The sequence below is a fragment of the Mus musculus genome, chromosome 6 (genome assembly GCF_000001635.26).
Source record: "Mus musculus strain C57BL/6J chromosome 6, GRCm38.p6 C57BL/6J".
Classification (NCBI taxonomy): Eukaryota; Metazoa; Chordata; class Mammalia; order Rodentia; family Muridae; genus Mus; species Mus musculus.
Window position 1 is genome coordinate 121,098,611 of NC_000072.6, and position 23,657 is coordinate 121,122,267.

At 48.2% G+C, this 23,657-nt stretch overlaps 1 protein-coding gene and 1 pseudogene across 26 annotated transcripts in view; one reads left to right on the forward strand and one right to left on the reverse strand.

Moving 5' to 3' along the window:
• Positions 1-23,657, reverse strand: part of Mical3 (microtubule associated monooxygenase, calponin and LIM domain containing 3) — a 242,212-nt gene that overhangs the window by 167,065 nt on the left and 51,490 nt on the right. For 3 of the 26 annotated variants that reach the window (XM_030255249.1, XM_030255246.1, XM_030255247.1), the window contains exon 1: positions 11,407-11,812. The exons of 5 other annotated variants lie outside the window; for them this stretch is intronic. The gene's annotated coding sequence lies outside the window, so the exon portion shown is untranslated. Of the gene's footprint in view, positions 1-9,054; positions 9,234-11,406; positions 11,820-23,657 lie in introns of those variants that run through there. 18 more of the 26 variants (XM_030255248.1, XM_030255251.1, XM_030255257.1 and 15 more) reach the window with 14 other exon arrangements.
• Positions 18,501-19,618, forward strand: Minpp1-ps (multiple inositol polyphosphate histidine phosphatase 1, pseudogene; annotated as a pseudogene).

Consider the following 23,657-nt stretch of genomic DNA (forward strand, 5'->3'; position numbering starts at 1 on the left):
GGGTAGCAAAAGAAGCTGACAGGCAAGGAGGCATGCGCAGGGTGACGTCAGAGAGGCACCTGGCAGCACAGACAGGACTCTGCTCCCCCTGGGCTTTCCCCAGCAGTGGCACATGCTCTTGGCACATGGAAATAGAGCCAGCTTTACCAATTGGGTCCGGAAGCACCTACTCAGCAGCTCCTGCCTTGCCTGGGCTCCTCCCTCTCCTCCCTGCTATCTAATCAGAATCCTCTTTCCAAAGGGTCTCTGGCATCAGGTCCCTTCCTCTTTATCTTCAATGCCAACATCCTGGCCCAGTCCTTTGTCATGTTACATCTGATTCCCCAACCCCCACTCCCTAGACAGGGTTTCTCTGTATAGTCTTGGCTGTCTGGAATTCACTCTATAGACCAGGCTGGCCTTGAACTCAGCGATCGGACTGCCTCTGCCTCCCAAGTGCTGGGATTGAAGGTGTGCGCCACCTCTGCTGGGCTACATCTGAATTATTACCAACTGCTGGGGGTGGACAAACTCCAACCAGTGGCCAAATCCAACCTCCAAGTAAGACGCTTTTTTTAAAATATATTTCAAGGATTGAGGGAAACCCAGACAAGACTCATTCTATAATTGATGAAAGTTACATAAAAATTCCTATTTCATAAATTACAGCGTCAATGGCCTATAGCCATGCCCACCGGCTCTGCATTATCTCCAACACCTTTCACAATATTCCTGAAAGGCTGTCTCTGGGTATGGGTGTGGGAGTGGGGGACTCCCAGTGACATGCAGTCCTGCCCCAGCTGCATGTGGTGGGAAATCACCTCAGTACAGAAGCAGAAGGTTGACAGGGGTGGGGGCTTTACTGAGACAGCTTTTGAGAGGCCATTACCCACACTGAAATGGAACTATATAGTGATGCCACTGTTTTGAGATGACCCATATTCCTATAGTAAACCCAGTGTACTCCCAAGACGACACAGAGAGCTTTCTTGAGTGGGTCGTTGCCTCTCTATCTGGAGACAGTCAGAGTCTGTCAGACAGTGTCACAAAGACAGAGTGGAGGAGCTGCACCAGAGAGCACCCAGCTCCCAGAAATGAGAATGCTCCCTTCAGAAAGTGACTCCTTCCACAACAATCTTGCTCTCCCATCTCTCCCCCTTTACCTGACTTTCAACATGATTTCCACGCTGTTACTCAGGGCGAATCCCACCTCCATAAACTGTCTATAGAGTGCGATGAGGCAAACCCAGGCCCTGGGGACAGACGGGCTCCGTGTGCTTGCTCATGGCTGCTCTCATCTTTTAGAAAGCTCTTCTCAGCTGGCCACTAGCCTGCCTTTCAAGGCTCTGGGAAGAACTCCTGGCTCCCTTTCCTCAGCTCCTATGGCACCTACATTTACACTCGCTCATCACGGCTCTTGCTCTTACCACACTGCAAGGGAGTCATCTATTTGTGTGTCTGTCTCCCTGGCTACACCAAGATTCCACAGGGAGAGAAACGCATCTTACTCACCTCCAAGCACCCAGGCAGAGCCTACCACAGTGGTTCAGACTCACTGGTACTGAGCTCAGCAACCAGCGAGGAGGGCTGCCCCCCTCACTGCCTATAATGTCCTGGGCTCGCTCTCAACTCTAAGCCACTGCTTTGCATCGCATACCCTCTTCTCTGTGTCGCCCATACATTCTTGGCAATGTGGCCTTACGCTGGAGCCTGGTCAACCTACCAGAGGCAACACTCTTAACTGTCCTTCTTCCCAGGAGCTATCACATCCAATGGCTCCTGAGCTAGGGGTGGGATTTCACATCCACCTCCCCTTGCTATGCCGGGACTTGGTCTGGCTTGAGCTCCCATGGAGCGTGTGCGTGTGCGCGTGCTGTCACAGCTGCTGTGGGTCTGGAAGGGCTGCTGCCCTGCTGTGTCTGCAGGACAGTATTCCTTGTATTTGTTCACAGCCTCTCTGGCTCTTACACTCTTTCTGCCCCTTCTCCAGCAATGATCCCTGAGCCCTGGGAGAAGATGGTGCAGTACAGATGTTCTTGATGGGAGATGGGGGTGGGGGGTCATGGTTGGGTGGAAAGGGAAGGGGATAGGGATATGGGAAGAGTTGAGGTGGGGTGATTATGGTCAAAACAGTGTGCAAAATTCTCAAAAAAAAAGTATGAAAAAAAGCTGAAATTACTAAGTGAGCAAACACTTCTATAAAGAAGACTGAAGGTTTAAAAGGGAGGTGGGTACTCTCTTCTCACCTAAATACTCCTCTCAATGACCTAGGATGCATAGGAATCACACCTTTGTAGGCTAGGGGTCAGTGTAGACCAGGTTCAAGGCGGAGGCATCTCTCTTTTATGTCCTGAGTGTCCTAAGGTGGATGCTGGTTATTTCTACGTCCTCACCTGTGAAGTTCAAATGACGCAGAACTGACCATGCCTGTAAACTCTAAACCAACACCGGGCCCAAGCTGGCTCTCCTCGAGTTAGAGCTGTTTTGTCTTTGTTTTCCCAATCAATGGCCCATACCATTTTTGTATTTACACACACACACACACACACACACACACACACTCATACACACACACATACACACACTCCCAGATATACACATACTCACACACACTCAACTCACACACACTTACAGACACATACACACATACATACACACTCACACACAAACACGGACACACAACCCAGTACAGTGACGAGGCCAAGCGGTGCCATCCATAAGTTAATGAATATATCATTTCAGGAAGTTTAAAAGATTACTAGTAGGACAGAGAATGCTGAGTCACAGGAACAAGGCAGACAGTAATCAGACAGCAAGCAGGAGTGAGAGGCAATTAGCAGGAGCAGGTGGTAGTCAACCTTGGACGGGACAGCCAGGGATGGCCCAAGGACAGCCATAGATGGCCCAGGGACAGGTGAGCTCCTCCTTGCTCAAGCACGTTTCTTATTCAAGATTCTGCACACAAACCCATTCCTGGCTCACTGCACAGCCTGAACCCACACATGCTGTTCCCGAACCGAGAGGAAACCCACAGCCCCAGGCCTACACTCCAAGTTTCAAAGGCACAGGCAAGAAGACCACTGTGTGCTTGCCACGTACCTGGTGGGATTGTGTCTGCCTGTAACCTCGAAGCAGGACTCTCAGGCACCTTCCTGCCCCAATGATCCTGACAAGGAAACCGAGTCCAGGGAGGCTACAGAACACACATGAGGTCACATGCTCCAGTCTGATTCCAGAAGGCACGCTCTTTACCACCACGTAAGCTGGCACCTCTACTCCTGAGTTAGAACCACTATGCATCAGCTGAGAGTCCTCAGGCAGGTCACCTAGCTTCTTCAGGCCCTTCTTCCCAACCCATTCAGTGGACATCACACGGCTATGTATAGTTAGTGTAAGGAGAAAAAAAGATCATAACATAAACACTTCTAAGTAGACACCAGGAGATGGGTTCCCTTTCCAACCCACAGCCTAACTTTTTTTTTCTTTTCAGCCAAATCCCTTGGTCTCCTTTACTGTGGGGGACCTATCTATGCCACTCTTGGTTGCCCTGCCTGCTGCATACATTCAAGTGTTTTAGAGACCACAAGAGCTTGCAAAATAGCCTGGGAAGAGAAAAGGCAGGCAACTGTGTGTGAGCACCATTGGAGAAGCCGGTACAGACAACTTCTGGTGTGCCAATGAATAGTGCATGAGCACAAGGCAGGCCAGCCAGCCCCTGCCAACACAGCATCCACCCTGACTGACAGTCCATGACAGCACCTAGCTCTGCCACACCAGCAAGGCAGGGAAGCTACAGAGGCCAAGTCCAGGGGCCTCTTTGTCTCTGAGGCTGCTTATAGGCATAGCATAAAGAAGTAAAAGCAAGCGAAAGTGACAGGCAAGTAGGAGAGGTGGCTCCCACTGTGATCCCAGGCCTCTGGGAGCTGAGTTCAAGGCCAGCCTAGCCACACAGCAAGACTCTGTTTCAAAAGCCATAACCAAAACAGAGATAGGCCATCATTTGTACCAACAGTGGAAGATCAGAATGCTTGAAAGTCACATACAAACAAAATGTCACCTTCCTAGAGAAAGAATTATGTCACAAAATTCCTTTATTGTGATAAAGTCCACTTCAGCCAAGAAATATAGACAGGCACGAGGAGGGGCACATTTCCATACGATCGCCTTTAAGCCCACCAACACTTCTCTGGGATCGCTGTCCACAGAGAACTCTTCATAAGCAGTATGACCCGAACATGCTCACCACATGGGATCAGAATGCTTGACTTGTTTCCAGGATATAAAAGCAAATTTCCACTAGAGTGGATCTAAAGCGACCCAAAGGTCTTTGAAAATACAAGACTAAACACAAGCAAAACTGTATTCCACTGAGTACACTCGGCAGTAAGAAGTCCAAGGAGGCCTTCATCAGCCTCCAAATATAGCAAGTGACCTCGAAAGATGAGCAGAAGGTGGGGGCTTGGGAGAGCCTGAAACGGCACCGCAAGGCTCCACCCAGGCTCCGAGTCATAGCTGGAACGGTGCTGCAAAGAAGCCCTGGCAGTTCTAACAACAGTTCTAAACCCACAAGTGACCAGTGGAGGCCCTCGTGACCAGGACAGTCAGAACACCTGGGAGAGGGTGTGGCCGGCAGCATGTCCTCTAGGCGTGCTCGGCCACTAGAGTACCTGTCTCTCTTCTTGGCAAGCAGTGGCTGGGCAAGGACAAGGATACCAGCCAGCAGATTCTCCAGTGGTGATGGGCCCAATGGCCGCCTGCAGGAAGTGGAGGTAACCCAGCCCTTCCTGCAGCCATGGTCCTGAGGAGGAAGAGCTACAAAACAACCCAACCCTGTTGGCAAAATACAAACATCCCAGCCACAGCACAGGGGGTTAGGTAAAGCCTAGAAAGGCTCCCTGTAATGTGCAAGAGACAAGCAAGCAGTCTTGGATGGGTACTGCGCCTCAGCAGTGCGCACTTGCGCACCACTCCCAAGTTCCACGCTCCTGACCAATCGCACCTGCGCACCACTCCAAGTTCGGCACTCCTGACCAATTAAATCACAGATCACCATACAGCGAGGCTTACTGCTCTCACGTTGTCACCTACAAATACGGTAACTTCCTGCAGGCTCCGGAGAAGTTCTTCAATAAACATGTCAAGGGTGAGTGTGTCAACACCTGAAGCCCTTAGGGACTGTCCCTGCTCCTCTTGGGCTCCCGGAGTGTGACGAGGCCCAGAGCTCTCTCCTTAGTCCACCTTCTCTAGGAAGGCTGGGCACACAGTGTTCATCTCTGACCCATCAGGTCCACTTGCTCACAGGCAAATACCAAAGACATAAACTTGTCTGCTACTCCTCACCCCCATCCACCCAACCTCTGCAAGACTGGTTTGGAGAATAGCCTATCTGTGTTGGAAATGATGTGACAGAATTCAAGCCTCTGGTTAAATACTTCCTTTTTCCATTTTCACAGGGAAATAAATGAGTTCAGCTGGTCCAGGCCTAACTGGGTAAAAGGCTCTGCTATAAAAACTCGATTGCCAATTAATTATACACAGTGGTGTCTTCCCCAGACTACTTCTTATCCATAAAGAAACCAAGGCAATGACAACTGATCTGGACTTCAGCCTTGGGAATGACAGACCCACGGCAGAGCCAGAGAGATGGCTCAATGAGTAAAAAAATTGCTTGTTGCAGAAAAGCCTGATCACAAATTTGATCCCTGGGATCCACAGGGAAAGGAAAAAGCCAACTCCCAAACACTGCCTCTTACCTTCACTCGTGGGCCATGACACATGTACACGTATACACACATGCACACAGCACGCTGCACACCGCTAACCACTATATACACACACACAAAGTAACAGAAACTAAAATCATGGAAAATTTAAGAGAGAGAAACTCACCTAAGTCACAAAGTAGAGGAAAGAAGAGATATGGACAGACATGGCTGTACTCAATCCCACAGCCCAGCTCCATGACCCCGGAAGACCTTCCTACTGCCCTGCACTGCCCTCTGAGAAGCACACAGGCTACACCAGGCCTCCAGATGCTCCAGAGTGGAACACTGAAGAGAAATCAGGCCAGACACACGGGAACACACCTTTAATCCCAGAATCAGAAGGCAGAGGCAGGAGGATCTCTGAGTTCAAGGCCAACCCTGTCTACGTAGCTACTTCCAGGCCCAGGGTGACAAAGAGAGACTTCCTGGAAGAAAACAAACACACACACACACACACACACACACACACAGAACTCCTGAGGCTGGTTCAGTCCGTTTCTATAAATGAAAGGGAGAAGTGTGATTATGGTTTTTAGGAGTCACAGGCGTGTGTGAGGGTACAGGCACAGCCTGGGAATCCTGAGACCACCACCCTCTTAGTAGAAAGATCGATGATAACAGCACAACTTCCTGCCCCAATTGGCTGCCCCAGGCTGGCTTAGGACTCTGCAGAACACTCACAACACAGTGTCCACTCAGAGGGTCAGTCAGGGCTCTTCAGTGTCTGCCACTATGGTCATATGATCAGGACTGTTATGAGTCCGAAAGCTCTAGCAGGCTGCTCTCTGCAACATTCTTCTATTCCAGAACCCTGAAATCCCCAATCATAGGGCAGCCAGGGACGAGGGGCGGCGTTCTCCTCTCTCCTCCTCCTCCCCAGGCTCCCAAGGTGGAGGGGCTTCTCACGCTTCAGAGACAGAGGCAGGCTGGACCAAATAAAATGGAGCTCTGTCAGTTTAAATGGTGCTGGGGCTCCAGGGTCCTCCTCAGGGCCACACCCACAGCCCTGCACATTTATTTTAAAGCTGTAAGGGAAGCCAATTGCAGTGTCTGGTTAGCCACTGGCTGTGATGTCTCCTTCCCAGAGTTCACCAGAATGAGCCTTTCAGCACCAACTATGATGTAACCGCCCCAGCAGACCCTCCAGTGCAGAAAGCCCCCTCTACTGGCCATCATCCCCTCTCCTCAACTTCACAGCCAGTCTCAACCATAGAAGCAGGCAGACCAAAGAGGGAAGCAGTGTCTGACAGATGCTGGGGGCGGGGGAGGGGGGTGGGGGGGTGGGGATGGGGACAAGCTCCTACTGCTCAGCAGAAACTTCAATACTCCCACCTTTTACTGAGGAAAAGTCCACCTCCTCCCATCTTTGCCCTGGTGATCCCTTCCACAGTCTCCCTCCTCCCATCTTTCCCCTGGGGATTCCTTTCTTTCATTCTTTTTAATGATGCAGCAGTCTCTCGTCCTCTTGTGCAAGTCTAAGCAGCCAATGAAGAAAAGTCATTCTATGCTGGAGAATACTGCTTTCCTGTCTTGAACAGTTGCCTCTGCACGCCTTCAGACAGCTGAACCACCCTTAAGAAAACATGACTGAGCCTCACCAGGACAGCAACGTCATCCTGCCCAATAGTGTATCCAAGCACCTAGGTGGCAGAGGACTCTGAGAAACGGAGCCAAAGACTGACAGAGGGATTGGCTGGAAAATTCACCTAAATCCATCTAGGGAAAGTCCACTAGATGAATTTAGGTGAATTTCCACACAATGTCCCCTCTAATCCCCACATAACTCCCAGACTGTGCTCTAATTATCTTTGGGAGCTAAACACCAAGAAAGAAGCAGGTGTCCAACTTTCCAGCTAGAGCAGAAAAGCAGCCTTCCTGCAGACCTCAGCGAAAGCGCCAGCTCGTCAAGGAGAAAACCCTGGCACTAGCTGGGAGTGTCGGCGCACGCCTTTAATCCCAGGGCTTGGGAGGCAGAGGCAGGCGGATCTCTAAATTCAAGGCCAGCCTGGTCTATAGATGGAGTTCCAGGACAGTCAGGGTTAAACAAAGAAACCCTGTCTTAAAAAACAAACAACAACAACAAGAAGCCTGAGCGCTAAGGACAGGCTGTAGGTGGGAGAATCACTTCCCCAATCCCTGAGCCACTTCCATTCTCTCTGGTCCTAACAGTCCAGTGGGGTTTTATCTATTTAATTATTCATACTCTCCAAATTTAAATTTTTATTCAGTTCTGTCCGCCCCCCCAACCCCCCCCCCAAGTAACGACTGTCCACTGCAGAGGGTGGGGGAGGGGCAGAGAGACTAACAGGTGTCAGGACTCCAAACCCTGCCCACTAAGCCACGACACTCCCCAGAATAAGACCCTAGGTCTTACTTGCTTTCAGCCGAGGGCTTTCTGCCACGTCCTTGCCCTGGGAACTCACCATGCCCTAGTGTGTCATGTATGAAACAGGGTTAATACCTAGAATAAGTTAAACACACCTATGAGGAGGAAACAGATGATGTGCACCTAGCCCAGGCGCTGAGAATCAATGTCACGAATTTGGGGGCGTGGCTCAGTGGTGAGCGCTGGCCCAGCTGAGAGAGGCCCAGGCACCTGCCTCCAAAGAGAATCAATCAGTGAAGAAAAGGAAGTTCACCTCCTCAAAGAAACAGCAGTAACTGAATCCAGAGCCTGCTTCTGTAAAAATGTCACGCCCAATATCACGCAGCGTAAACAAACCAATGATGGTTCTTATTTTTCCAAGTACATTAGCTCTGATAGCCTTTTAATCTGCTCATAGGACCAGCTGCAAGAAGGGAGGAGGCAAACGGTGGCTCCTTGCCGAGCCCAGAGCAGAGTCCACGAAAGCTAAGCGGCTACTCCTGCCTGCTGGCTACTCCTGCCTGCTGGTCCAGCTTCTGCCATTCTGGCCTCTTCTCAGATGTCAATGCCTGGAAAAATTAAGTCAGGATTCTAGCTCCACTTGGACATGTCAATCCGCGGAGTACAATCCTCACCTCCAAGAGTAATCAACAGATCAAAGAAAGGGTCAACTCTCCTACCGAGTGGAACAAGGTGAGCAGGCGACAGGATCTCTTCTAGTACAGGTGCCATCCTCTCTTTCACAGTGCAACCCTAGATCTGGAGATATGGCTCAGCAGCTAAGAGCACTGACTGTTCTTCCAGGAGCCTGATGTTCAACTCCCAGCACCCATGTCAGACAGCTCACAACCACCTGTAGCTCCAGCTCCAGGGGTCTAATGACCCCTTCTGGCTCCCAAGGGCACCTGCACACACATGTGGACACACACAGACACACATACATACCTTTAAGTAAAAATGAATATGTAAAATGCAACATACTGCTGGGTAGACTGGTCACACCTGCCATCTCTGCAGTCATGAAGTAGACGCAGGAGGATCAGGAGCTCGCCTGCCACAAAGCATGATCAGGTTGGCCATCCTTGGCTATAATAGGGAGTCCAAGGTCCAAAATATACAAGACCCTATGTCCAAAAAAAAAAAAAAGGAGCCAGCCTGGGTTACTTAGCAAGTTCAGGCCAGACTGGAATACACATAAAGAAACCCTGTCTCTAAGGAAAACAAGCCAGTCAGTGGTGGCACAAGCCTTTAATTCCAGCACTCGGGAGGCAGAGGTGAGTGGATCTCCTTGAGTTCGAGGCCAGCTTGATCTACAAAATGGGTTCTAGGACAAGAAGGGCTACACAAAGAAAACTTGTCTTAAAAAAAAAAAAACCAAACCAAACCAAAAACAAGAAAATGCATGAGACAGCTGGAAAACCTCGATTTTTCTTGATTAATTCTTCCCAGTCCAGAAGTGTTTCACTTATAGCCTCTTACTTTAGTCTAGAAAGCTAAAAGTGGGAAGGGGAGGACTGATTTCCTAGTTGGGGGGCTGGGGGGTGCAAGAGGCCCAACTCCATCCCCCACCCAGTTCTTCCAATCAAAGAGGAAAGATATAGATAGATAGATAGATTTTTTTTTTTTTTTACTTAAGACCTACTATGTGGGAAGCACTGTGCAAAGCACTTTTCCTACATTATTTCCAAAGCCCATTTTCTCTCCCACACCTACAAACCACACAATACAAATGCCCTGGTAGGGTGAAAGCCCCAACCAGTTAGCAGTCAAGTTTTAGACTTTTCAAAAGTTAGCACTCTAGCTGAGGAACTGGGTCCAAGTTATAAACGATTCTTTGCAGAACCAACCAAACTGTCTTAGGTATAATTCTGAAATCAACACGTGCTATTAGTATACCACTAAAAGGCAGGCTAGACTTTTACAACCTCGAGCATAAGAAATGCTCACTGGAAGGCTAGAATAACTGACTCGAGTGCATGTGGCAATCAAATACGGAATTTATGATATCCTCTTCAAGGCCCTTGGGAGATGCGCTCACAGAAGTGAAGAACAGCATCCTTTGTGGCCCGGTCATAGTGAACTTAACTCCTGCCGGCAACAACAATCTGTAAGATGCCTTTCTCATCATAAAATCTCACTCTCTCACCATCAACCTAAACGACTGTGTCAAACACACACGGATGTCCTGGTATCTAAACGCTACTCTCTCCAACCATCCACTGCACGCTTTAAATAAACAAAGCAAAACAAAACAACAACAAAAACCCACTATCTATAATGATCTCCACTGCGCTGCATTCATCCGTTTCACACAAGTCATAATTAATGCCTGAGTTAAGCACCAAAATCAAAGCAATACGGATGTGGTGTGCATTCTTGGAAATAACTTTCTGTCTTCTGACTCGGGGGGTGTGAGGGGAATCAGCCAAGATACAAGGCTGACCCACGATCCCAACTGCGCTGAGGCTCCTAAAGGACCCCCTTCTTCCCAGCAACAATTGTGAAAGAGCTTGATGATACGAAGCCTGCCAAGTAGAGACGCCAGAAACCTGCAATCGGCCATCACACCGGCTGTCTGAAAACACCAGACAAGCCCATATCTGGGTAGGGCTCTCTCCAAGGTTATTCTTAAGCTAGTGATGTCTAGTGTGCCAATGGGGACCTCCAACAGTGTTGTCACTTTCTAAGGCAGTTAAGGAGGGGAACAGCGACGAGATAAGAGGCCTCGGTGGCTGCCTGTAGCCCACTCAGTCTACCACCAGACGGAAATGTCAAGAGTTCTCTCTCATGGCCACCTGCCATAAACGTCCTCAGCAACCTACACACTGCGCCTGCTGGGCTCTCCAGACTAGGGACATCGCGGAGCACAGTCCCACTCCCCAGGCTGGGTCTTCTACCCTACAAAGCCTCCTTGGGCACACCCAGCCCAAGTCACTCAGTCCCATTCCTACTAGCGAGATGGCTCTCTTATGTCCTCCCAGGGCGCGACCTGACCTAGCACCCGATTTCTGGAGGTCAGGGACCCGGACACGGGCCCGGCAGAGCGGGAAGCGCAGAGGGGCTTCCTCGCCTGAGCCGCAGCTCCGCCAGCGCTCCGGACGCACGCGTCCGCCAGAGGGAGGCACAAGGCACCGGGCGGGTTGGGATCCCGGGGCTGCCCGGGCGGGACGTGTCCAGCCACGCATCGGGGCGCCGCGGCCACCCGCGCCAAAGCCGCCCGTGGGCCAGCCGCCGACCGGCACACCGAGGCGCAGCGTGGGCGGGATTGTGGTTGCTCCCCAGGAGCACGGCGCTCACCTCTGCTTCATGCTGCTGTGTCCTCGTGGCCGGCGAGGCCACCCAGCCGCGCGCCGGGACACGCAGCCGCAGCCCCCGCGCGCTAGCCCGCAGCGTCCGGCGCGGCAGCAGCAGCAGTAGCGGCGGCAGGAGCGGCGCCGCCGGGGCGGGGCCAGCACATGGGAGGGCGGGGGCTGCGGCCCTTCAGGCTGGACCACCGACCCCAACGGGGGTGCGGGTGCTCAGTGCTCCCGCAGCTCACTCCTGCTCCTCATACTCAGAGGCCCGGTTGTCACCTCCAGGGTCGGTCCTGAAGAAGTCTCACGGATCACAAGCAGGTAAAGAAATGCATAGCTGCCAGTCCCTCCTCCTTGCTCTCTACCCCCTTCGGCATGGACCATATGGTACATTCCTGAAAGCCCAACGGAGTAGGAGAGGAACGAGGTGATTGGCTGGGAATCTTGGAAGGGGCGAGAAGCTACACAAAAGAGCCAACGGGATAACACCAGGGGCATATCAAAGCCGGCCAGACTGGGGATGGGAGGACGCCCTTAAAGGGGACTTGTTTGTTGCCCTCAGAAGCTGCCACAAAAACAAAGCTAGAATTTTCTTCCTGATCTCATCCAGATGAGACAAAGAGGGGAAGTCTCCGATTTTCGGAGTAATAGCTATAGAAAACTTCAGAGAATTGAATCTATATTGAATCTATTTGACTTTGAGTGGATAACTCCAACTCCCTACCTCAGTTTCCTTTTTCAATCAGATGAGACTGTTAGATCACACTTGACCTCTAGGAAGCCTTTCTCTTATTTCCTCATCTCTTTCAAGAGATTATTAATCTCTTCAATTCCGGGCATCTTAAAGAAGTGTGGTTGAAAGTGGGTAGACTTTCTAACACCACTTCTGTACAAACATTACAGGGAGACAGATTGACTATTCTTTCAAGGTCTTTTCATACGTTAAGGAGCATTTTTCCTACCAGGGGATAGATAGATAGATAGATAGATAGATAGATAGATAGATAGATAGATAGATAGATAGATTAGAGTCTAGCGCTCCTAGAGTTTAATGAAGTTTTAGTTGATTCTTCTTCACTGGCCTGCTGGACTGTGCAGGATTCCGATCTTCAGCCACAAATCCCACCAGCTGAATAGTTTGTTCCTGGCCGAAGTCTGTACAGCACACTACTCAATTATGCAAGGGTCCCCTTGTTTTCTGTTTTGTTTTGTTTTGTTTCAGTCACCCTCCATGTCTAGCTGAAGACCTACAAACATCCCTAAAGATCCTCCCCCCCCCCCCCCCACTTTACTCCAGGAAGCTCGACTGGTTCAGACCAATTCCACTCGGTTTGCATAAAGTGTCCTGTGGCTCTGGAGGGCGCGTGTGAAGGTCAGAGGACAGCTTTTAAGAATCAGTTCTCTCCTGCCGTGGGTTCTGGGGATCAAATTCACAGGCCCTCTGCTTTATTTCAGAAGTTTTCAGCCTGCACTCCTCAGCTTCCAAACTGTAAGATAGCCAGGATGCTTTTCCTGAGAGTTTCTCTTGCAGCCAGACAACCCATCTTCCAACTATTGTCCAAAGACACGGAGAAAGTCCGAATCTGCTAGGTAGCCCCTGGAATGGACTAATTGTAGCTACTGACATCTAAGAACTCCCATTTCTACCTTGTGTCCCTGTGACCCTAATTTTCCGTGTTTTCTGCCCCCAAACGTCATGCTAGTACCCAGCAGCTGCTCCTGCTGGTGTTTATTAACTGTTATGGTTTAGATAAGTAGTGTCCTTCAGAAAGGCTCGTGTATTGGATGCTGGGGCCCCAGCTGGCTTGCTATTTTGGGAGGTGCTGGAAACTTTAGGAGGCGGGGCCTAACTGGCTGAAGTAGATCATTAGGAGTTATCTTGTCCTCTGGCCTCTTCCCATTCGCCATGAGGTCCACGGGTTCCTCCTGCCATGCAGCTCTTCCTGCAAGCAGGGGCACCATCGTCAACAGAGTCAGGGACCAAAGATGGAAATCTCGAATTAAAAGAATTCCTCCCTTAAACTGTTTAAGTCAGGGATGTTTCTCATAACTGTGAAGAAACTGACTAAACACAGTATATCAGTAATGTTAGGAGAGGTTTATATGTGTCTTTTCATTCCAACCTCACACCAATGCTATGAAGGGTGTTATTTCTATTCATACCGTTCGTTATTCCTCCTGGGGGTGGGGGTGGGGGGCAATGAAGAAGCTAATCTGTACAGGGGCACAGACAGAGAGGCCTGACTCTGATGACCACCCTCATAATCCTGCGGGACAGCACTGTGCTGGGGGTGGGGAGGATTTTTGTTCTGTTTGTTAACCTGACATGTGCTGGGGGTGGGGGGTGGGGGGTATTTGGGAAGAGGGTGTCTCAACTAAGGAATTACTGTCATGTTGGCCTGTAGGCAACTTTGTACGGCATTTTCTTGATTAACAATTGATCTAAGAGGGCCCAGCCAACTGTGGGCAGTGCCACCTCTGGGCTCTCTTAAGAAAGCAGGCTGAGCAGCACAGGGAACAAGCTGGTAAGCAGCACCCTCCATGGCCTCTGCATCAGCTCCTGTCCTGACTTCCCTTCATGGCGGACCACATCTAGAAGCTGAGATAAATGCTTGCCTCAAAGTTGCTTTTGGCCATGATGTTTTATCACAGAGATCAAAAGTGAACTGTGACAAGTGCTGTCTCCTATTGTTCATAAATCTACTTCATGGTCAATAAAAGATGATGCCAAGCTGGGGACTCCATGGTAGAGTGAATTTTAGCTTGCTTGAAGCCCCAGGTTTGGTCTCCAGCAAAAGGGAGGGAAAGGGGGAGAAAGGAAAAAGAGAAAAGGAAGCAAGGGGGAGGGAGAGAAGGGGAGGGATTGGGGAGGGAAGGGGAGGGGAGGGGAGAGCAGAGCAGAGCAGAGCAGAGCAGGGGAGGGAAAGGAGGAGGAGGGGAGGGAAGAGGAGAAAAGAGGAGAGGAGGGAAGGGGGAGGAGAGGAGGAAAAGGGGGAGGGGAGGGGAGGGGAGGGGAGGAGAAGGGAAGGGAAGGGAAGGGAAGGGAAGGGAGGAGGAGAGATAATTTCAAAACTCAGTTTCTATGCTTGCAATGTCATATGAACATCTAAACAAGACTGTGTGGAGGACTGGCAAAAGTTTGACTCCACAAGAAAGGAAAGAAACTACAGCTTGCAAAGCACACTAACTTAGCCAAAGTTAAGAAAGCTGCTAAATAACGTTGCCTGAACTTGGGAGGCAGAGGCAGGAGGATTGTAAGTCCCAGGTCAGACTGGTGTACGTTCCGAGATCCTGTCAGAGAAAAACCAGAACTTTGGGCTGTCACTCAGCTGTAGAGTAGTCACATAACATATTAATTGCCTCGGGTTCTGTCCCCGAGACCTCCAAAAATAAAGAAATGGAGCAGGGCTTTCCAACCTGTACATCCTGTCCACTGCAATCTCACACTCCCTCACAATCCTTTTACAACATGTAACAAGTAGGCAGCAGTCCAAAGCAACAGAGGAAAGAAATACAGAATAGCAAAGTGTGTGCTGGAGAGTTCAGGGGCTGCGGTGTAAGAAGCCTAACTTACAGTGAGCTTGGGTCTCTGCCGCATTGGTTGGTTCAATAGCAGAGGAGAGGCAAAGTTCCTACCACCTGAGTGCTCAGGCTGGAATGAGCCCTGCGTCCATGAGGAAGGGCGGTGTGCACTGCCTCTGAACCAGATGTTTGGTAAAATAACCCGCCCCACTGGCAGAATACAAACCTGAAAATAGAGGTTGGGCTAACTATTTCATTCTTTTTAAGCTGTTAAAATCCTAGTAAGATTGTGTGGAGGTGGGCTGGTGAGACAGCTCAGTGGATAAAGAGGCCTGCCTCTAAGCCCGAGGACCTGAGTTCTGTCACTGGGACCTGCATGGTAGAGAGAATGAACCAATTGATCTAGGTTGCCGTCTGGCTACCACACTTGTATGAATAATTATTGTTTTGGTTTTTTTCTTTTTTCTTTTTTTGTTTTTGTTTTTGTTGTTGTTGTTGTTGTTGTTTTCGAGACAGGGTTTCTCTGTGAGCCCTGGCTGCCCTGGAACTCACTTTGTAGACCAGGTTGGCCTCGAACTCAGAAATCCGCCTGCCTCTGCCTCCCGAGTGCTGGGATTGAAGGCGTGCGCTACTACTCCCGGCTTGTTTTGTTTTTTAACCTAAGGGGTCAGACGCTGAGGTGCTTGCCTAACTTAATCCCAGCACTCACACATGGGAGGCAGAGGCAGGGGGATCTCTGTGAGTTTGAGACCAACTTCATACTGAGTCCTAGAATACCCAAGGGCTATAGAGTGAAACCCTGTCTTAAAGTTTTTAAAATCATATTTATTCATTTATTTATGTGTGTGGAGGTCAAAAGACAACCTGTAGGAAGTGGTTCTCTCCTTCCAACATCTCAGTCCCAGTGACAGAACTTGGGTGGTCAGGCTTGTTGGCCTTTTACCCACTGAGCCGTCTGGCTCTCTCACTCCCGGCTGCTAGGGTTTCAACCTTAATGTCCCCCTCCCCCAGAGAATTCTCAAGGCTCCATTGACTTAGAAACTCCCAGGATGCCTTGGACAGGTGCAGATGTGAGATAGGAAAAGCAAAAAGCAAGTGCAGGGTGGCTTAGAACATAGTTCATTCTTGTTTGTTTGTTTGTTTGTTTGTTTTTCGAGACAGGGTTTCTCTGTGTAGTCCTGGCTGTCCTGGAACTCACTCTGTAGACCAGGCTGGCCTTGAACTCAGAAATCTGCCTGCCTCTGCCTCCCAAGTGCTGGGATTAAAGGCGTGTGCCACCACGCCCGGCACAAAGTTCATTCTTGAACGTTCTTGAACAGGGACCTAGCAGAGACAAGGATGGCATGCTTCAAGTCCTTGCCTCTGGGGCTGGAGAGATGACTCAGTTAAAAGGACCCAGGTTTGGTTCCCAGTACCATATGGAGGCTAACAGCCATTTGTAACTTTAGTACTAGTGGGGCTGAAGTCCTTTCTTCTGGTCTCCAGTAGCATCAGGCATGCACATGGGACACAGTCTTACATGCAGGCAAAATAACCCACATCATCATCACCATCATCATCACCATGTATCCTTTTTAAAAGTCCTTGCCTTTCTCTTCTATACCAAAGTCCTAGCTTTGAACTAGACTAGACTGTTGGAAGACACCTAAGGGGTGCACAAAGAGCAGTGTCCCCATACTGGAGACACTCCTGGGCTCTGAGTTGATCACTGGATTATCTCACAAGACTTTAACACACACACACATATACACACACACATACATACACATATACACGCACACATACACACACACACACACACACACACACACACACACACACACACACACACCTTTTACTTTCCAATTCCCAATCCACAAGTCTTTTTACCCTGCTGGCAGAAAGGAAATTAAAATACAACTTGACAAAACCACATGTCTATGTCTGCATCAGATCCTCTCACAGCACAATAACCCCGAAGCTGAGAAAGGTTTTCTTAAATTCACTGGACTGTGTATGCCTTGCAACAACCGGAGTTCCATATAGCAATAGTGGGTAAAACCAAGATGCAATGACTAGGGGGAAACATTAGTTGCCAAAGCCCCTGAGCAATCTAAAGCCATCATCCTACCTCTCACTAGAGCCACCACCTCACTTACCACTGCAGAATCCACTGGCCTCAGAGAAAGACTTCCCCAAGCCAGCTCCAGGGGCTTCTGATGGTCTCTAGAAACTCAGTGACTTTTGCCAACAGGGGTTTTGGTTTTCTTGGGCTTACATCTGTTTTTAGTGGTGGTGAGAACAGGACCTGGGTTTTTCACATGCTAGACAGTGAGTTACATACAACCTTAGTCCCAGATGTATCTCTTCATTACAGTTGCACAACAGAAAGCCATTCTATAGCTGTGTACGAACACAGGTTCATAGGGGCACATGTGCCTGGATTCTCTCAGTCTCTGTCCAGACTCAATGCTGTATCTTGTAGAAACCACAAGTATACCTACCTACCCTAGCGAAGAGGACAAGAATCGACTAAGGGTTTGTTTCCATTTCTTCTTGCTTAGGGTAGTGTTCTTTCTATATTAAGAATATTAAGGGTGGGAGGGGTGGCTCAATGAGCCTGAGGACTTGATCCCCTGAACACACATGGTGGAAGGAGAAAACCAAGTCTCACAAGTTGTCTTCTGACCTCCACAAGCATGGCTGCACATATATACAAAATAATACGTGTAATAAGAACATAAATAAACACATTGCCTGTCCACCTTTTAGATAAAATCAAGTGCAAAGTCTAAATGCATTAGGGAAGTGTAGTGGCACAGACCAGTAATCTTGACACTGAGGCAGGAGGATAAGAGTCAAAGCTAGCCTGGGCCGCCATAGACCCTGCCTCAGAAACAAACCAACAAAAATGAAAATAACAACAACAGAAATACATTCAAACAAAAATTGAAATAACAACAACAGAAATACATTCCAACAAAAATTAAAATAACAACAACAGAAATACATTAGGGGGTTCCACAGTGTCCACTGTGACCCAGGCTGCTGTGCTGCTCTCTTGCTTCATACCCTGTGACCTCGGGGCTCAACAGGAACTCTCTAGGGAGGCAACCGTTCAACCCGGGGTGACAGATACTTTCCTGTACCTCAACCCCAGCTACCCTGCGACTGGGAGGATCTGTTTGCAGAGGAAGCTGCAGGCCTGCCGACTGCGATGACCTGGGAGCAGCGCTAGCCCTGTGGACCGCAGCTGAGGGAGAAGGTCGCCTTCCCCAGCATCAGCTCCAAGCGCTGCTGTGTGGACAGCAGCACCCCCTTCCTACAGGGCTGTGACCTCACTGCCACCTGGGGCTGCTGCCTCTGAGGTAGCAGACACAAAGAGCGTGACCTTCCAACAGTGATTGACAATTTAATGGGATTCTTTGGTCATTGCGGGACATTTATAACTGAAGTGGGAAGGAATTTCATATGGCTCTTTAGCACCTATAAGCTTTCAAAACTGAATCCAAAACTCAAAGCACTTTTTAAAATGGGATGATAATGGTGATGATATAATTATATCATCATCATCATCATCATCATCACTGTTATTCCCAAATGCCAGTAAACATTAAATGCAGATTTAACTTAAGTAGTTTTCTTTTCCACCTGTTCATTTGACCTGGCATTTAAAGGTGGTAAATCTTGTTGGCTAGGGCTGGAGAGACGGCTCAGTGGCATTTGCTACTCTTCCAGAAGACCTGGGATTCATTCAGTTTCTAGCACTCACCAGGCAGCTCACAACAACCTGTAACTTCAATTTTAGGAGCTCCAACGCCCTCTGCTGGTCTCCACTGGCACTGCACTTACACTGACGCACATACCTACCTGTAGAGCAAGCGGTCATATACATATATCATAAAAAAATTAGTAAACCTTTTGAGAAGAAATAATAAACTTTAAAAATATTCCTTGGAATGCTATTTTGACAAAACAATGCAAAGGTATTGGAATAGTTGAGTGATCTGAAGCAGTATTTGGAAAGAAGTTACGGGTGTAATATTAATAGCCTTTGTCTCGGAATACTTTGTAGCACTTGGACACAGCAGTTGAGCAGGTGGAAAGGTCTCAGTTGGTTCCTTTTGCAGTTATCCTCCAGTTTGGTCATGCAGAGACCCTCCATCCACTGCTTTCTCTCTTGAGCTATTTCAGTGACAAGGAGACCCTCACAGCTTATAACTTTGAGGAGCAATCTGATTCAAGTTCCAGCGTGGGCACACTGTATCTTTTTTTTTTTTAAAGATTTATTTATTTATTTATTTTGTGTATATGAGTACATCATTGCTGTCTTCAGACACACCAGAAGAGGGCATCAGATCCCATTACAGATGGTTGTGAGCCACCATGTGGTTGCTGGGAATTGAACTCATGACCTCTGGAAGAGCAATTGGTGCTCTAACCGCTGAGCCATCTCTCCAGCCCCGGCACGCTGTATCTTATGCCTCAAATCTAATCCGTGTGCTTTACCATTGTGAAAAATATGCCGATGCTCCCAGAGCAGAATTCCAAGCACAGACGTGGCAGCATGAAGACGTGTTGTCCTTGGCTCACGCTCCAGAGCCTTGCTTTGTACGAGGTTCTGAAGAACCTCAGCAGGGACATTCTTCAGAGCTGTCAAACCAGTGAAGAATGTGACCTGGCAAAGGTGAACATCACACCCCACGAGCTCCGAGAGCTGGAGGACAGTCTTGCTTCCTGTGGGGGTGACTGTGTTTATAATTAAGTAGCCAAGTTCCTGATCTAAAAGGCTTTCAAGGCTGGACGGAGTGACACACACCTTTAATCTCCACACCGGGCAGGCAGAGGCACAGGTGGCTCTCTGTGAGTTCAAGGCTAGCCAGGTCTTCAGTCTGATATAAGTCATATTAAAATATAGGCTGGCTGGACTGGATTTGTCCTTTTAAAATGCTTTTACATCTATTTATTTCAACAGGGAGAGGGAATGCACGCCATGGCGCTCGAGTGGAGATCAGAGGACAGTCTGTGGGAGTCAGTTCTCTCCCCTCTTCTATGTGGATTCTTGGCATTGCCATCAAGGCAGGTCAGCAAGCCAGCACCCTTTCCCCACTGGGCCCTCTCACTGGGCCTAAGCTTGTCCTTTGACATATTAAACTTCAAGATAATGTGGGTTCTTTTTTAAATCACAAGGAATTTGTCACAGTAAACATTTTTGTGCCATTTGACAGAACTCAGAATGATTTCTTTAAAACAGGTTCAAACCTAAAAATAAAATGAAATAAAACTAAGTCAGCTAAAAAAAAAAAAAACAACAAAACTCTATTTTAAAAAGAAAAAAAATCAAATCACTAAAAGATATATTTTATATAATAACAAAATATAAAAATGAAGTCAACTTGGTCTGGAGAAATGGCCCAGCAGTTAAGAGAACTTACTGTTGTTCCTAAGGAACACATGAATAAGCACTGGTTGTTCTTCCAGAGGACTCAGGTTCAAGTCCCAGTATGACAGGTCACTACCATCCCTAACTACAGTTCTGAGGACCCAACAACTCTTCCAGCCTCGGCAGGCACCAGGCGCGTGCGTGGTACATTAACATCTGTACAAGCAAAGCATCCACATAAAATAAAAAAAAAAAGTTATGAAAATGGAAGCCTGCTGACAGAACGAAGGAGACAATCGGTAATAAATGTGAGAAACTTCTGAGTGTCCGTATTCTGAGTGTCTGTATGTCTTCTCTCTCACTGTTACAAACTTAGAGTAGATTTGATGAGAATTAAGATGCTCTTGCAAGACTTACTAGGAAGCTAAAGAAAATTACTAAAAGCTATTTAAGTATCCAGTGATGTTTATTTTTATTTATTTATTTATTTATTTATTTATTTATTTATTTATTTATTTTTATTCTCTTTTCTTTCCAGTGATGTTTAAATAAACAAAATATCTCACTGTACTCTCTGTGTTGCTTCCATCTCTTATATTTTGGTGTGGGCCTGGGTTTTACCCGCCAAGCCATCTCTCTAGCCATGGTCTGTTTCTTAATACTGTATTGATTCCCATCCGGTGTCTATGGTGCTTAGATTTTCTCTGAAGTCACAGGCCCACTTCATCACAATATTTATATTTTTACGCTGGAGGTATTCTACCAGACAGGAGAAGAAAGAGCGCAGCACGATCAGTAAAATTCCTTGACTTATTAAATCAGATTACAAACCATCCAAGGGTGGTAAGTTTTGATCCTCCAATATTTTTCAGGTATCATTTTGAAGTTACGCTCTATGTCAGTGAGGTTTCCTTTGTGAGTCAGAAATGTTTCTGTCTCTGAGAACATCTGCAGGACCCACTATTTGAGCAGATGTGTTTCTCAAGGGAGCAGATCCAGTGAGTGCAGAAACATTTCTTTAAAAAAAAATAATGTATTGTGTTGGAGAGATGGCTCAGTGGTTAGGAGCACTGACTGCTCTTCCAGAGGGTTCCTGAGTTCAATTCCCAGCAACCACATGGTGGCTCACAACCACCTGTAGTGGGATCTGAAGCCTTCTTCTGCTATGTGTGAGGACAGTTACAGTGTACTCATATAAGATAAGAACATTTATTATTTTATGTGTACGGGTGTTTTGCTTGCATCTGTCAGTGCACTGCATGCACACCTGGTGACTGAAGAATCCAAAAGAGGAAGTCTGTTACCCTGGACCTGGAGTGACAGACTGCTGTGAACTGCCAGGTGGGTGATAGAAGTTGAACCTAGGTCCTCTTGAAGAGCAGTCAGTTGCTCTTAACTCCTGATCCAATTCTCCAGTCCCAAAATATTTATCTTGTCTAGACCCCATAAGAAATTCAGTAACTATGAAAAGACAAAAAGACCAAGGAATCTCTACAGGCTCCCAGGTCCTCCTTGCTTTTTTTTTTTTTTTTTTTCTTCAGTTTTTTGAGACAGGGTTTCTCTGTGTAGCCCTGGCTGTCCTGGAACTTACTCTGTAGACCAGGCTGGCCTCGAATTCAGAAATCCACCTGCCTCTGCCTCCCAGGTGCTGGGATTAAAGGCGTGTGCCACTAATGCTCGGCTCCTCCTTGCTGAGATCACAAACACTGAAGTTCGATCAAAGCCGCTGACTAGTTTTCAGCCATCCTCCCTGAGTGTCCGATTGGCAAGGCACTTGTCTGGGATGACAGTTGTGGCAAGGATAATGGGATAGAGGTCTAACTTCTGGGTGGGGTGCTGCTCCCGAGACTGAGAAGGCTTACTTGAGATCTAAAGAATTTTGTGGAGGAGGGGGGATTTGAATATACCCCTCCCTCACCACCACCACCACCCCCGCGCCCCCCCCCCCCCGCCAAAGTAGGTAGAGGAGGTAATCTGCAAAGTGGGGAGAGAAGAGCTGGGCTCATACTCTGTGACCAAAGCCTTTCAAGAGAAGCAGGGATGTGACCTGGGGCGGGGCAGGCCAGAGGGTGGTCAGGGAGACTGGTTCAAAGGAAGAATGTGAACAGTAGGAACGGCTGGGTAAACAGTGGAGTGGGTGGGAACTGAGTGTCCAGAAACCATCTTCTTGGGCTGGGGGTGTGTGGCTTCTTGGTACAGTGAGTGCCAGCCGTGCCAGGAGTCCTAAATTTCATCCCTAGCACGGGGGTGGGGTGGGGTGGGGCTGTAGTTAAGGAAATCGGCTCCTTTTATTGTGCCTTTTCATTTGGGGAGAGGTTTGAGTACTGAGCATACTTTTATCATAAAATGAACCAGTTACAATTTCAAAGCAACCACCTCTTAGTCCCAGAAAAAGATGGGACAGAGAAGGGTTGAGGAAAAAATGTCCCATCTGTCCAGAATTTATGGCCTTTTAGGTCCTCAAACCACATCACTGGTTGGAAGTCCTCAGTAAGTTCTGTCCCCTTGCTTAGAGAGCCCTCTGTGTGCATGGAGAGCATCAATGTCCACCCCAATACCCTGCACGAAGCAGCCAGACTACAGACCTTCACCCTTGTACCAACCTCCTTAGGAAAATGAAGTCAGGAGTATATCAGCCCACCTGGTGTCTGGGGCCAGGCACCATAGAATCCATAGAATTTGCCTAAATTTTCTGAAAAGGGAACCCTGACTCTGAAAGCCCAAGGGCAGAGTCTGCAGGTGATCAATTCTGTCAGCTCAGGCAAGACCGCTCACCCCTGCTGACTCTGTGCCTGGCCCAAGGAAGGCCCCTTTTAAAAGGTGAGGTCAGGTCCAATGAAAGGACCAACGCACTTGTTACCAAGCTTGGGACCTGTGTTCAATCTCTGAGCCATACGGTGGAGGGAGAGAACTAATTCTTTAAAAAAAAAAACAAAACAAAACACAACGTATTTATCTTATGCATATGTGTACACTGTAGCTAGCTGTCTTAAGACACAACAGAAGAGGGCATCGGATCCCATTACAGATGGTTGTAAGCCACCATGTGGTTGCTGGGATTTGAACTCAGAGCCTTCAGAAGAGCAGTCAGTGCTCTTAACTGCAGAGCCATCTCTCCAGACCCAAGAACAAATTCTTACAAGTTGTCCTCTGACTTCTTATTGTGTATCATGGCTCAGAAGCATAAACAGACACAATAAATAAATAAATAAATAAATAAGAAAGCACCACAGGTTCGCTCCCTAGAATTGAGAAAACATGCAGCATAAAACAATAACAACAAATTTGTTTTTCAAGACAAGGTTTCTCTGCGTAGTGTTGGCTGTCCTGGAACTTGTAGACCAGGCTGAACTCATACTCACAAAGATTCT